The 16,347-nt window shown below is 41.3% G+C and overlaps 1 pseudogene; it reads left to right on the forward strand.

Moving 5' to 3' along the window:
* The first annotated feature begins 625 nt into the window (after positions 1–625).
* LOC122601048 overlaps positions 626–16,347 on the forward strand; it is a 51,243-nt pseudogene continuing 35,521 nt past the window's right edge.

Here is a 16,347-nt window from a genome sequence, read left to right on the forward strand (position 1 = left end):
ATTTGAAGTCGAGGGAAGTCAAGGTTGATGACTTTTAATTATATTGTCTGAAGTGTTCTTTTAAACTTATGCAATTATTTTGCAAACCCATTTACTTTATTTGTCAAGAGGATTTTCGAAGCAACACCCGTTTTCCAAACCATTTTACAAGCAACTAATCATTTCCCAATCTCTGAGAACGAACTCAGACTTACCTCTTAACTATATTACAAACGATCGGGTTCACTGCCGTGAGTGCGTAGTAGTGAGTTTTTGGGTTGTTTTAGTTTTATAAATTTAAAGCTCGATTTTGCACATCAAGTTTTTGGCGCGGCTGCCGGGGATTGTGTGCCGAATTAGTAGTGAATTTAGTAGTTTGATCCTTCCTCACGCGTGAGGAAGTTATTAGCTTTATTAGTTTAGATTTGTTTTCTTGAATTATCACAGGTGCATTTGACGTGTGGTGTTAGTTGTGTTTTGCAGGATTCTTTAATAGTTGATGTTTTTGCGTTCTTCGGGGCGACCTCTTTTTAGTCCATTGAAAACTCCACCTAGACGCAGGATCAACTTCACAGCACCATCGGATTCGGACGAAGAAGGCTTCTATCTAGAGGAATTCTTTGAGCTTGCACTTGTGAAAGAAAAAATGGGTGACAATCCACCAAGAGATCCAAACGACATCCGGTATGGTGACCGAACCCGAACCATTCCTACGACTCGTGGTTCCGCCATTAGACCACCGGGTGTTGATCAAAATTTCAACTTGAAGCCCAACCATCTTAAGAGCATTGAAGAGCAAAAATTTGATGGTAAGAAGAAATGGGATCCTTATAAGCATTTGGAGAGGTTTGAGAAGTTAGCTAGGCTTTATCAATATGGACAAAACCAAATGAGTGCAGTCAAACTTGAAACCTTTCCTATCACTCTCACCGGGGATGCCGAAGATTGGTTCAATGATCTTCCCGAGAATTCAATCACTACTTGGGATCAACTCAAAGAGGCTTTTATTGGAGAGTTTTATTCGGTTAGAACTCAAAGACAATTGGAGAATTTGATAAGGTCTTTTGTGCAAGAAGATGGGGAAGATGTTGTTGATGCATGGATCCGATTCAAGGAGATGTTAAGAAATTGTCCGGGACATGAGTTGACTAAGGAGAAGTATGTTGAGCTATTCTTTGATGGATTGAATAAGGGTTCCAAAAGAGAGATGGGATATGCTTTTGGTGGAAATTTTAGTAAGATCACTCCAAATGAAGGTTATGACATTTTGGAGCGTATGGTAAAGGATAATGCGACCATGGATGATAAGAGGTTTGTGAAGAAATCAAAGCCGATTTAAGCAAAGTAAGGTTGCAAGAGCAGATGGAAGCAACAGTTCTAGTGTCATTGATGAGATTCAAGCTTTGTCTGCAAGAATGGATAAAGTATTTGCTAATCAAGAATCACGGTTTGGATATTTAGAATGAGATGTGAAGGTTCTTTCGGATGGGTGTGATCATTGTGGAGAGACACACTATTCAGAAGAGTGTCCCAACCGGGGACCTGAAGATGTTAGTATTGTTCAGAATCAGCAAGGAGGGTTTCAGAGAAACACCGGTTTTCAGAATCGGTCATCAGGTAACAATTCTTATAACTCTTCTTTTCCTGCTAATACTTCTTGTTTTTCTGGTAACAGGTGGCAAAGGAACAATTATCAAAGTCAGCCACAGCAGCAGGAGACTCAGCAAAGCCAAGGATCGGGTTCTTCTTCTTTTACTACCGATCCTAATGTCGAGCTGAGAGAAATGATGAAGCAGATGATTAGCAATCAGATTGAGACAAACACAAGTATCCAGTATATAAGGGAGGATACTAGGGAGTTGAGTGAGAGGCTAGATAGGATTAATGGTAAAGTGGAGATGAATGCCAAAAATCAGGATATTAATTTTAAGGATCTTGAAAGTAGGATGGCTGCTCTCACTAGGCCCCAGGGTGCTTTGCCTAGTAACACTCAGCAGAATCTAAAGCAGAATCAAGGGTCTAATAATGGTCAGAAGTACACTCCACCGCCTGTTCGTCAGGAGCAAGCGAAGACCATTACTACTCGTACTGGTAGATCCTATGCCCCCCTCCTAATCCTAATGTTATTGTTTCAGATGTGCATGATACAGGAAATGAAGAAGCTGAAGATGTTGATGAGGAGATTGTGATGGAAGATCAACCGACTGTGAAGACTCCGGTTACTCCACCGAAACCGGCGGTGACACCCGAGGCTAAGCCATATAAGCCTAAGGTTCCATTTCCACAGCGGTTCAGGAAGGCCAAATTGAAGGAACAGTATGACAATTTTGTTAACATGATTAAAAATGTTCATATTAATGTGCCTTTAGTTGATTTGATACAGGGAATGCCAAACTATGCCAAATTTATCAAGGAACTTGTTACAGACAAAGGAAAGATGGATGAGGTAAAGGCGACATATCTCAATGCTGAGTGTTCTGCTATCTTGCAGAATCAACAGATTCCGCCTAAGCTTGAGGATCCAGTGAGTTTTCTTATAACTTGTTCTATTCGTACTTTGACTTGTAAGGCATTGGCATATTTAGGTGCAAGTATTAATTTGATGCCTTACTCGGTTTGGAGTAAGTTGGCTTCCGGTATTTTGAGACCTACTCGTATGAGTATAAGACTAGCTGACCACTCTTTTCAGTATCCCATTGGGATTGCTGAAAACATGACTGTCCAAGTAGGTCATATAGTTTTTCTTGTTGATTTTGTGATCCTAGAAATGGAAGAAGACACTAAGGTACCCTTGATTTCAGGTAGACCATTCCTTAACACCGCAGATGCTATCATCCCGGTGAATGATAAGGAAATTTTGTTTGGTGTGGCTACGGATAGGATAGTGTTTAATGTTGAAAGATTTATTAAGCATTCTTACTCTACTAATGAGACTTGTTTCAGGATTGACATTATTGATGATGCTTTAGATCAAGAATTTCAGGAATTCATGGAAACAGAAGTTGATGAAGAGCTCGTTTGCTTAGGAGCTGGAGATATTGGTGATGATGATTTGTTTGCAGAGGTGATGGCACTTGATATGGATGAGACACCTCCAGAAGATGAGAGCTTTGAAAAGGTTGTTGTTAATGGAAGCTCGAGGGTCCCAAATTCAGTTGATGTACCCCCTATGATCTGTAGCTTAAGCCATTGCCTGCCCACTTGGAGTATGCTTACTTGGCAGGTAAATCCTCTTTGCCCGTTGTTATCTCGTCCGCACTTTCGAGTGACAAGAAAAATCTTCTTTTGGCCGTGCTCAAAGTTCATAAGCGGGCTTTTGCTTGGAAGACCACCGATATTCCAGGTATTAGTCCTGATTTTTGCATGCATAAGATAGATTTTGTTGATGATGTTAAGCCTGTTGTCCAGAGACAAAGGAGGCTTAATCCAAATATGAAAGAGGTGGTAAAGAAAGAAGTGATTAAACTGTTACATGCAGAGATCATTTTTCCGATTGCCGATAGTTCTTGGGTAAGTCCCGTCCACTGTGTTCCCAAAAGGGGGGCATGACAGTAATTGAAAATGAAAACAATGAACTTTTGGCCACTAGGACTGTCACGGGTTGCCGGGTTTGCATAGATTACCGTAAATTGAATGATGCCACCCGTAAGGATCATTGAACCCTCCCATTTATTGATCAAATGTTGGAAAGAATTGCAGGTAATGAATATTTTTGTTTCTTGGATGGGTTCTCCGGGTACTTCCAAATACCCATCGACCCGAAAGACCAAGAAAAGACCACTTTTACATGTCCATTTGGTACCTTTGCTTACCGACGAATGCCTTTTGGCTTGTGTAATGCCCCGGGCACCTTCCAAAGGTGCATGATAGCGATTTTCCAAGACATGCTTGAAACCTCAATGGAGGTTTTCATGGATGATTTCTCGATTTTTGAGGATTCTTTTAGGTCTTGCTTGCATAATCTAGATAAGATGTTGACTAGGTGCGAAAGGGCTCGTCCAGTTTTGAATTGGGAGGAGTGTCACTTCATGGTGACCGAGGGGATTGTTTTAGGTCATAAGGTGTCTAGGGCCGGGATAGAAGTTGATAGGGCAAAAATTGATGTAATAGTTAAGTTACCCCCGCCTTCCAATGTGAAAGGGGTACGTAGTTTCCTTGGCCATGCCTGTTTCTACCAGAGATTCATTAAGGATTTCTCTAAGATTACTCATCCGATGACCCACTTGTTGGAGAAGGACGTTCCTTTTGTTTTTGATGAATCTTGTTTAAGTGCTTTTTAGGAATTGAAGGAGAAGTTGACCAATTCTCCCATTATGGTTGGACCGGATTGGAATTTGCCCTTTGAGCTGATGTGTGATGCAAGTGACTATGCTGTTGGAGCCGTGCTTGGGCAAAGGGATGATAAGAATTTCAAGCCAATTTACTATGCTAGTAAAACCTTGAATCCCGCCCAGCAAAATTACACTACTACAGAGAAGGAGTTGCTTGCGGTAGTCTTTGCATTTGATAAGTTTAGGTCATATCTAGTAGTAAGTAAAACTGTTGTTTTCACTGACCACTCTGCTTTGAAGTATTTGTTTTCTAAGCAAGATGCAAAGCCTAGACTAATTCGATGGATTCTATTGTTGCAAGAATTTGATATTGAAATCAAAGATAAGAAAGGTGCCGAGAACTTAGCAGCTAATCACTTGAGCCCGTTAGAGGACCCAAACCGGGAGGAGCTTCAAGATGGGGAAATTAAGGATAACTTCCCCGATGAATATTTAAATGTCATTTCTAACTTTGATGAAGGTCCTTGGTTTGCTGACATTGCTAATTTTTTGGTTGCAGGCGAAATACCAAATGATTTCTCGGGTCAACAGAAGAAGAAGCTCATATCGGATGCTAAGCACTATTTCTGGGTTAATCCATATCTGTTTCGTATTTGTGCAGATGGTATGGTAAGAAGATGGGTCGCAGGAGCTGAAACTAGGGAGATATTGGATGCTTGCCATTACGGGCCAACTGGAGGTCACTATGGTTCGTCGGTTACAGGTAGAAAGGTTTTTGATGTAGGTTTCTATTGGCCTACATTTTTCAAAGAGGCCCAAACGTCGGTCGAAACCTGTGACATTTGCCAACGCCAAGGAAGCATCACAAGACGGGATGAAATGCCACAACAAGGAATTCAGGTATGTGAGGTTTTCGATATTTGGGGCATAGACTTCATGGGACCATTCCCACCGTCTAACAAGTTTCAGTACATCCTAGTTGCTGTTGACTACGTGTCTAAGTGGGCCGAAACTAAGGCTTTGCCTACAAACGACGCGAGGGTAGTCATTGAGTTTTTGAAATAGTTGTTTAGTAGGTTTGGTTGCCCTAGAGCCTTAATTAGTGATCGTGGAACACATTTTGCTAATCATCAACTAGATAAGGTTCTTAAGAAGTATGGTGTTTGTCATTATTTTTCAACTTCTTATCACCCACAGACCAGTGGTCAAGTGGAAAACACCAATAGGGCATTGAAAAGAATTCTAGAGAAAACAGTCGGGGATAACCCCAAGGTTTGGTCGAAAAAGTTAGATGATGCCTTGTGGGCATTTAGGACCGCCTTTAAGATGCCTATTGGCACTACGCCATACAAGTTGCTCTATGGTAAGACTTGTCATTTACCGATTGAATTAGAGCATAAGGCGTATTGGGCGTTGAGGAATTTGAACCTAGACATGATGGAGGCCGGTGAACTTAGGTTGTTGCAACTTCATGAGCTCGATGAGCTTAGATTAGGTGCATATGAAAACTCAAGACTTTATAAAGAGAAAACCAAAGTTTACCATGATAAAAGGATACGTAGAAAGGAGTTCATATTGAACTTTTTAAAAGGGATGGAAATGGGTCTTTCATTGTCAATGGTCATAGATTAAAGTTGTATTTGGAAGACGAGTAGGAGGAGGGGATGGTCGAAGAAATCCCCATTTTTGATTCACAAACCTGATATGGTGAACGAGTCTAGCTCACGACTCGTAAATAAATTAAGCGCTTCTCGGGACGCAACCCGTGTTTAATTTTGTTTTGTCAATTTGATTTTTTTTCGTTAGATAGGTTTAATTTGTTTTGTCAAGAATGTGCAGGTTAAAATGTGGTGTGAAGCAGATTGAGGTAAGTTTGTGTTTAAAAATGAAAAAAAATCAAAATAATTTTTCTAGAAAACCAACTGCACCGCAGTCCATTTCCACGGCCTAACTTGACAATCACCCCACTGCGTCGCAGTGGGGGTGTGAGGAGAGGACTGCGCCGCAGTCCAAAAGCTCGGCATCAGTTGCTCTAAGCCTCACTGCGCCGCAGTGAGGAAGGCCTTAGCCCACTGCGCCGCAGTGGGCGTGTTCAACATCCAAATCTCCTATCTCTTTCTTTTAAAGGCAAAAAACGAACTCCCCTCCAAGAACACCTTTGATTCCAGAAATTACCCTCTAATCCACCAACATCTTGCACTTTTCTTTCTCTATTCTCTTAGCTTTTCATCTCTCAATCACTACCATGGGAAAGAATGTAAGTTTTTCTTTTTTATTTTCCTTTTAATCTTGCAAATTTGATTTCTTGATTTTTAGGGAGTAATTGTTGAATTGTTTGGTGGGTTTTGTCAATTGAGGGGTATAGATGATAATGTAGTGTTCAATTTCACGAATCTAACACTTGTTCATCCGGATTTGAGTCTAAATCAAACCTAGGGTTTTGAAAAAAATTGGGGTTTTTTGATGAACAAGTGTGTGTGTGTGTGGGAGGGGGGGGGGGTTAATGGAAGAATTTGTAGTGCTAAATTGTGGAAAGATTGCTATTTAGTTGGATTAGTGTACCCCTTTTTCTAGTAATTCGTGATGAACATCAAGAACTTGCCCAGAACTTCAAGAGACTGTGCCGCAGTGGTGGTGGGTTTGATCCACTGCGTCGTAGTCTAATGGCTTGTGACCCGCACGTGTTTGAAACCCCACTGCGCCGCAGTGGTAATCCTCGTCCAAATTTTGACTTAGCCTCACTGCGCCACAGTGAGGGGGTGTTGATGCCCACTGAGCCGCAGTGGGGCACTTTCCTGCATAGATTTTCTTCGTTTTTAATACGGTTCCTGGTTTGTATTCCGCATTTAAAATGTTTGATTGTCTTATGATTTGTGATTGTAGGATGCTTCAGGAATTGACAAGAGGAAGCAGGTTGAGGAGGGCCAAGGAAGCGGGTCGGCCCAAAAGTAAGCCAAAGCAACACGGGAGGCAGTTGAAGCGCCCACACTAAAGTTCTGGCCTGGGCAATTAAATGAGAAGCATACATGGTTGGAATTCAGCAGAGTGAAACAACCCTACAAGAACAACTTTCTTAATGAGTTGTTCTCCATCCATAAGGAGGTGGTTTGCCCACCCAGGTGTCTCGCTCCCACAGATGCTTAGCATTTCGACATTCAAGCCGACATTAACGGGTGGTTTAGGATAGAAGCCCAAGTTGGTGATAGGTTGGTTGTTAGCGATATGTGGCATTATGTAATCAATAACCGGGAGCCCGTGTATAGGGAGCTGTGTTTGGAGTTCTATTCAACTCTGAAGGTGACAAAAGAGTTGAATAAGGTGAAGGACATTTTTATGGAGCGTTGTGTGACCTTCTACTGTGGGGGTGTTGCGAGAAAGATTTCTATAGCCCAGTTGAAGGACATTTTTATGGAGCGTTGTGTGACCTTCTACTCTGGACCAGTTGAAGAGCAGCGAGTTTAGGAGTTTGTTGAGGCAGGGCTTATATGTTAAGCAGGCTTTTGATGGTGAGTCCATTCCTCAGTATTGGACTCGAATTACTGGTGGTGAAGCTTGGCCGTCTGGGGGGTCGGGTAGTGTTTCTAAGATCATGAGTGTGCGATTGAGGATGCTCCATCGTATGATTGTCACGTTTCTGGTACAGCGGTCCACTCACTGGGACAAGGCGTACCAGACTGATCTCTGGTTGATGAAGTTGTTTGCTGAGGGGGCGCCTAAGAGGTTTGCTTTGGCCCTCATTGTTGTTTTGGATAGGATGTGGAACCACTCCGACTCGGAGTTGGTATTGGGGCACTTTGTTACGATGATTTATCGGCGCATGGGCATTTTTGATACGGATGAGTGCTAGACCGATCTTTCTCCCCCTATTTTTCAGGAGACATTGACTGAGGCCGAGTTGGTTAGGGCCAAGATTGTGAAGAAGATGACGCAGACGGAGAACTCTAGACTGCTGGATGATACTGGGTTTATTGCACCGCCTCCTGTTGTGGAGGGAGCTGAGGATGTTGAGATAAGGGATGCTCCACAGGAGCAACCTAGGAGGCGGGCTCCCACTGGTATAGACTTGACCCCGTTGAGCACCCAGCTCTAACAGATCTACGAGGGGCAGCAAGCTAGCCGCCAGGCTTTCGATGACTATCAGAGGCGCATGGATCAGGAGGTCACATGGTTAGGGTCGCAGCAGGCCCATACTACCTACACTCTTGATTACTATCAGCCGATGTGATAGGCCCAGTACACGGGGACGGAGTTTGTGCGGCCTGACCCGATTCCATCTTTCAGCCCTCCACCTATCCGTGTTCCACCGTATCGACAGGATGGCGGCTTTTACTTCTTCACGCCATCCCAGATGTCCCTACGGCCCCATGACTTGGGAGGATCTCCCCGAGGGCCAGTTCAGTTTGGTTGATACATAGGTGGTGATGCTGGGATTTCCTCCTCCATGCCTAGTTTCTTTAAGGTGCCAGTTCTGGATTTGCTGATTTTGCTGGTGGCTCAGGAGGATTCGCCGCTGGAGGTTCTGGACAGGGAAATGATCAGCCGGGTGGCAGATATGGCAGTTTGTTCATTTGGAAGCCTTGCTGCAATGATGGTTCTTGATCTTTCTCTATGCTCAAGCCTTGATTTGAACCTTTTAATCACCTTCAATAGTCTTCTCTTTTCTTTGTCTGATTCTTCAAATTCTTGTAAACTTTCAATAACTCTTAAGCATTGTTTGAGTGTCCCATCAGAATACTTGCATAGCTCGTCGAGTCGGATGAAAATCTTATGCCCCTGATCACTGACGAATACAACTCCTCTCGGGTTATCAAATACAGCCCCGATATGAAAATTATCAAGATTTATGCCCCTTATTCTTTGGTTGGGTATGGTCAGGTTCACTTTCTTCCTTCTCTTTTCTATGCCCAATTGGAAGTCTCTTTGGGTTTGACTGAGGATAAGACTATCCATGTATCTCTTTATTGCATAATAGGCCTCTTGATTCTCTGGATCTGACCGGAGGAGCTTTCGGGCGAAGTAATGGAGAAGAAAGATAAGATCTTCAGCAGACAGTAAATTGAAACGAGCTTCTGTAATCATGTACTTTCGACCATCTTCCCTTTTAACAATCAACCAAATTAGCCCAGGTGGTCTAGCAAATCCCGGTTCGCGCCATTCTTTGAAATGAATGCTATCTACATCAACAATCTTCAATTTAAACTGTTTCTTCCATTCTTTGTTCACCTTTTTATTTTTGGCCTCAATCAAGTCTTTTAAGTACTTAGCACGTTGATTCTCAAGATCATAAGCTCTTCTGGCTCTTAATTCATCAATATCAATCTTTTTTAGTTCATCTTGACTTGAGAAGATTTGTGAGGCCTTTTCTTCCAAGAATCTTGTTAGGCGGAATAATTGAGAAGGGATGGCAAGATAATCTATTCTGCTTCTTTCATTAGGTTTAAATCCTCCTTCATTGATTTGAACATGGGGAGCAGCGGTGGTGTTTTGAAAGTGAGGATGATTGAGATGGTGAATGAGTTGGTAAAGGTTTAAGTGACTGAGATTTGGATTTGGTTGAGGAATAGAGGCATAATTGTCAAAGCTGGGGGGGAGGAAGATCATCATTATCCGAAGAGTCATTATCATCATTAGGATCAACATCGTTGCCATCGATAAAAGGATCATCAAATTCTTCATTTTCATTTACATTATCCACCATCACTGATTGAGCATCATCTCTTACAACTGAGCCAAGTATAATCTCCGTATCAGCACTTGCTCCGATAGCTGATTCAACAACATTCACAACCTCAGTGTTATCAACATTTTCACTCATAACTTCATCATCATGAGGGGCATCTCTTGTTTGTGCTTCATCTCCACCAACTTCATTGCTTCCAATAATATCTGTTTCAGCACTGGCCCTTACTTCAGTCGTCGCATCTTCTCTGTTCTCCCCCTCGTGTTGATCCTGATCATCAGGGTCATCACGTCTATGATAGACAACTGCAGCTGCTTTGCAAGAATCTTCTAATTCAGAAATTCGTTTCATTGTTGCCTCAAGTTGAGCGTCAGCAAGAAACTTTTCTTGTTCGGCTTGATGTTTTAGAAGCAAGAGTTGTTGTTGATGGTCAAAACGGGCTTGAAGAGTTGCAAGAATGGCTTTATCGAAAGAATCGGCTTGAGTGTCTAGAGAAAGAAGAGCAGCATATAGATCGTTATATAGAGAATTGACGTTGGAGCGAATTGATGTATTAATATGTGGAGTTGAGTGATGAGGAGAATGGTTGTGATGTGAGGATGAAACGGAAGGTGAAGAATGTTGTGGTGATGGTTGAGGATTAGAATGAGGAAGAAGTCCAGCGGCTTCTAGTTCTTGGAAGAGTTGTCTTTTTGTAGGATTAGCTTTAAGCCGAATGCCGTCTGGATTTGGAGGAGGACTAGAAGTAGAAGAAGATGATTGAGAATTGGCAGGGGCTTTTCCTTTATCAAGAGTAGGACGGAGCACTGCGGTTGGTGGCGGTTGAGTTGTAAGAGCAGGAGCGACCGACGTAGATGTCGTTTGCACAACTGTAGGCTCCGTTTGGTTTACAGTGTGGCCTGAATGGTGTAGGTCATCAGGACTTCCCAATGATTTATGAAGCAAAAGCTCTACATTGGTTGTTTCAGAACTTCTTGGCCCAACACAAGTGTCGGGCACAATGTTTCGGATGGTGGGACTTCTGGGTTCTCCAAGATTGCCCGTTGAACTGGGATTTGAATCCCAAGCGCCTGTCATATTAACATGAGCAGGACTTCCAGACATTCCTTGAGAAGGTGGAATCACCGTCTCTCGGTCTGTTGTTGCAACATTCAAAGAATGTGCGTGCTCAGAAACAAGTGATCTTAATGGCGATCTAGACTCGATAGTGTGAGCAAATGAACGTGGGAGAGAGGCAAGAGTCTCCGCGACTTCAATATCGACATCCTCCGAATGAGGAATTGATAGTGGGCATGGTTGGTGCCTGTGCAGTGATGAAACTGGATCCTGTAGAGAGAACCCAGAGTGGCGGGAAGGTGAATCATGCGAGGTTGGGGAGTCCTCGGCTTCTAATCTATTGGTGGCTTCCCGGCTGGTTGTTTCAACTGTCGGAGGGCCATCGTTTTCTTTTTGCCCTGTACCTAGCCCAGACCTCACATCCTCTCCATTATGTTTTTCAACCCCTCCCTCAGGACCGCCTTGTCTCTCCGGAATGTCAAACACATTATCACAAGAAGGAATTTGATCGTTAATATCGTTGTGATCAGAGGAAGAGCGTTCATCATGTGATTCCTCTGGAATTGGTTGAAGAGAAGATCGTATAACGTTAGTGGAAGAAGGAGAAGGTGATGAAATAGGATCGGAGGAAGAAGATGAAGGAGTGAGAGGAGAAGGAACAGAGAATGTTGATGAAGTTGTTTTTGATTTTGATTTTGATTTTGAGTGATGACGAGTTTTTCGTTTCTTTTGTGAAGGAGCTGAAGATTGAGGAATTTGGATAGAAAAAGAAGAAGGAACAGATAAGCCAGGTGCAGAATCGTCTTCTAACACCTCTTTTCGTTTTCGAGACCTAGAACCCTCACTTGGTGACCTATGCGAGCGTGGGGAAGGCACACCTCGGTTTTGAGTAGCCATACGCTCGGCTAAATATGCTCTGTAAATCCTGAGATCAGGATTATCTACGGGCACCTGGCTAAGCAGAGATTCAGAAATTGGCATGAAATTGATGTGAGCAATGCGATTGTTTGTATATACATGACGAAAGCTGGAGATAACTACACGTCTTGAAGTAGGGAAACGTTTGATGTTGCTGTGAGTGTTAACAAAATGCTGCATAATGACAGACAAGAAACGGATAAATGCGATATATTTCTTGTTAGCAGTGTGTTTACCGTTAACTTGGAGTCGAAGATGATCAAAAGCAATGGCAGCAAAATCTAGATGAACATCGAATGCGATTCCAAAAAGATATGTTAGAGTGGCCTTGGTGAAGTCGTCTTGACCTTTTCTTGATGGTGACAAGCAGTTATTGATGATGGAGCAGAGAGTATGCCACATCGGATGAAAATCCTTCGTTTTAATGTCTCTTAAAGCAACGACGTCACCATCATAACCCAACTCGTGTACTCTATGTAGCATCTCAAGAGTTGGTGGAGTTTCAACAAAGCTCGATTCTCCCGGTCTTGAATCAGCAGCTGGAAAGCGAAGGATTCTTCGGAAATCATCCAGATTGAATGTAAATTGTTGTGAAGCATCATCTGTTGTTTGAAGGGAGAACCGGAAGATTGGACGAGCTCTTCCTCTTGTAGGAACATACTCGATTGTCCGCCACATTTGATATAATAATTCTTCTTCAATGCCTTCGGCCATGATAGTGAAGATATTGATCAGTGGATGATATGTGAGCATAACTGGAATGATACCGAATGGACAAGTAAACGGTATCATAAGACGAAGGTTATTCGTCATTTGTTCTGTGGCTCCATCTTTAAGAAACTCCATCCTGAAATTAACAAGTAGACGGATGGGAAACATCGTTTCCAAGGTTAGAAAAGATTGATTATACACTGATTTTCGCAAAAGATGTAAAGGTAGTACAACAAGGCGTTCAATACCTCGCGTCTTATGGAAAATCAATGTATAATTATGAAAAACAGATTTTATGAAAAGAACTAGTCAGACACCTTGTTTCACAGAAGATGCAGAAGACAGTACATCAAGGAGTTCAATGTCTTGCTTCTAAAGGAAACCCGATGTATGAAAAGTAGAATAGTGGTAAAAAAAATGAGCATTATGCATCTGTTGTTCACGAAAGATGTAAAGGTAGTACATCAAGGCGTTCAATACCTTACTTCTTAAGGAAAACAGATGGATAATCGAGAAAGTGAATGTACACAAAGATAGATGGTAACAAGAGTGTCTGCGGACGCAAGAGAGTTTATGATCATCAAATTGTTCATAAATAGAAGTATTTTGAGGTCACACAATTTTTATGTAGAGAGTAAAAAAGTTTTATTGGTAGAGTGAAAGAAAAAATGTTTGAAAATGTGACAAAAACTATTGAGTATTGGCTGAAAATTGAAAGATTAAAAAAATGGGCAGAGTGACTTTTCATAAAATTGTGAATTTAAGAACGCATACCGGTGTTTTTGATTTCCGGTATGATGCAAAGCATCAAGATATCAAGTCGAAACTAGATATCGATGCACTTGCGAAGTCTAAAATACTATTAGAGTGACATCCAAGCAAGATAAGCACATAAAATCATGTAGATAATAACATAGGCATGCATCATATAAGAAACACATAAGACAATTAAGCATTGAGTAAAGTAAATGATAATAGAGGAAATAGGATACCCGAGTACGTAAAATAAGATGAAAGACAGTAATGAATGACGTAAACGAGAAATAATCACCCCTGAAAGATAAACCACAAATGCACAGAAGACATATATTAACAATTTTGAAAAATAGTGGAAAAACCGGTTTTAATGCATTGAAAATTAGGAAACCGATTTTAATGCATTGAAAATTAGGAAACCGGTTTTAATGCATTGAAAATTAGAAAACCGGTAAAAATGCATTTAACAATAGGAAACTGGTATTACAACATTGAAAATTGAGAAAACCGGTAAAAGTAAATGGAATAACCTGAATGCCGGTTTTGAAGAATAGAGGAACTAATACCGGGTTTCTTTCTGAAGGTTTGTAGGGAAAAAATGCCGGGTTTTGACAGAGGGAATTCCGGTTTGTGTTTTGAGAACTAAAATCGGGATTTTGTTTTGAGAAAGCCGGTTTTGACTGAGAGAATTCCGGTTTTTGAGAAGGTTAAGAAGACTTAGAAAATTTTGCGAAAGAGTCAAATGACTTCGAAACCGGTTTATATAGTGGTCAAAACCGGTTTTTTGAGAATTCCGTTTTTTTTTTTTTTATATTATGAAAGTAAAAGTTTGGAAAAATATGGAAAAGATAGGTTAAAATTTTGGAAAAAATGGGAAATTTTTTTTTGGAAAACACAGAATCAAAAGCAAAGCATAGATGAATACAAACTCCCCCTAGGAACATGTATACAGATTAATGGATAAAATCGACTTACTCCCCCTAGAAGCAAGCAATCTACCCTTGTTCTCCCCCTCAAATATTGCATGTAAAGTCACGGAAACATACATCAATTGTTTGAAAAAGAAGAAAAACATAGATAGCATGACAGGATGACAATTAAGCTTGAAGATCGAGCATACCCAACTTGGTTTTCAAAAAATTAAACCTTTGTTCATCTAAGGGTTTAGTGAAAAGATCCGCAAGTTGGTAGTCTGTAGGGACAAAGTAAAGTTCGATGTTACCTTTTTTGACGTGATCTTTTATGAAATGGTACCTTACATCGATATGCTTTGTCTTTGTATGCTGAACAGGATTGCAAGAAATTACAATTGCACTTTTGGAGTCACAGTAAATCGGAATGCGCTCATACTTAAAACCATAGTCAGAGAGTTGTGTCTTCATCCACAGAACTTGAGAACAACAACTAGCAGCAGCGACATATTCAGCTTCTGCTGTTGAGGTAGAAACAGAAGTTTGTTTCTTTGAAGACCATCCAACTAACTTGTCACCAAGGAATTGCACACTGCCAGAAGTGCTTTTGCGATCTAACTTACACCCTGCATGATCTGCATCTGAGAAAGCCGTTAATTCGAAACCAGTTTCTTTCGGGTACCATAAACCAAGGTTAATAGTACCCTTAAGATACCGAAAGATCCGTTTAACAGCTTGAGCATGGCTGTCCGTAGGGTTAGCTTGAAATCTAGCACACATACATGTTGCAAACATTATATCCGGGCGACTAGCAGTTAGATATAGGAGGGATCCTATCATACTGCGATACAATTTCTGGTTAAACGGTTTTCCATGTAAATCAGCATGAATTTTGGTACGAACCTCCATGGGTGTCCCAATCGATTGACAGTGAGACATATCAAACTTTTTTAACATGTCAAGAATGTATTTATTTTGACAAATAAAAATACCATTTGACAATTGTTTAACTTGAAGACCAAGGAAAATGTTCAATTCACCCATCATACTCATTTCGAAATGTTTAACCATAAGAGTAGCAAAGTTTTTGCAGTATGTGGGATTAGTAGACCCGAATATGATGTCGTCAACATATATTTGGATTAACAGAATATCATTACCTTGCTTTTTAATAAACAAGGTGGTGTCAATGGTACCTTTGGAGAATCCAGATTTCAGAAGATAAGTAGAGAGAGCATCATACCATGCACGAGGAGCTTGTTTTAGACCATAAAGAGCTTTATCTAACATGTAGACATAAGTAGGATGTTTTGGATCAACGAAGCCCTCAGGTTGCTCAACATAGACTTCTTCTTTCAAGATTCCATTGAGAAAAGCATACTTGACATCCATTTGATAAACTGTAAAGTTCTTAAAAGCAGCATAGGCAAGAAAAATACGAATGGCCTCAATTCTGGCAACAGGAGCAAAAATTTCATCGTAATCCACACCGTCTTGTTGAGAGAAACCTTTGGCTACAAGGCGAGCCTTGTTACGAACAACAACACCACCTTCATCTTTCTTGTTCTTGAAGATCCACTTTGTCTTAATTGGTTCTTTGTGAGAATGCGGATTTGGAACCAATTTCCACACTTCAAGACGCTCAAATTGGGATAATTCATCTTGCATGGCTTTCACCCAATCGGGATCTTGTAATGCTTCTTTGACGTTACTAGGTTCGACCATACTTAAGAAGTTGACAAATAAGCATTCGTTAGCGGAAGCAGCTCGAGTGGTCCGACCAGCATTAGGATCTCCAATAATTTGACTAGGCGGATGAGGAAACATGCAACGTGACCACTTTCGGGAGTGAGGAAGAGGTGCAGCCGGTGCATTGTCCTCATCAGAATTGGTAAAGCCTTGAGAGTGTTGTTCAGTAACTTGCTCAAATGTAGGTTCATCAGGTAGAATCATGGTTTCAGATCCAATGTTATTTGTTTGAGATGAGGCAAACGGTGGAGAAGCCATTGTAGAGTCAGAAGAAGATGATGCGATTGGGGTGGGAGAATTTGCAATGTGTGGAGGA

Source organism: Erigeron canadensis, chromosome 5 (genome assembly GCF_010389155.1).
Source record: "Erigeron canadensis isolate Cc75 chromosome 5, C_canadensis_v1, whole genome shotgun sequence".
NCBI classification, from domain to species: domain Eukaryota; kingdom Viridiplantae; phylum Streptophyta; class Magnoliopsida; order Asterales; family Asteraceae; genus Erigeron; species Erigeron canadensis.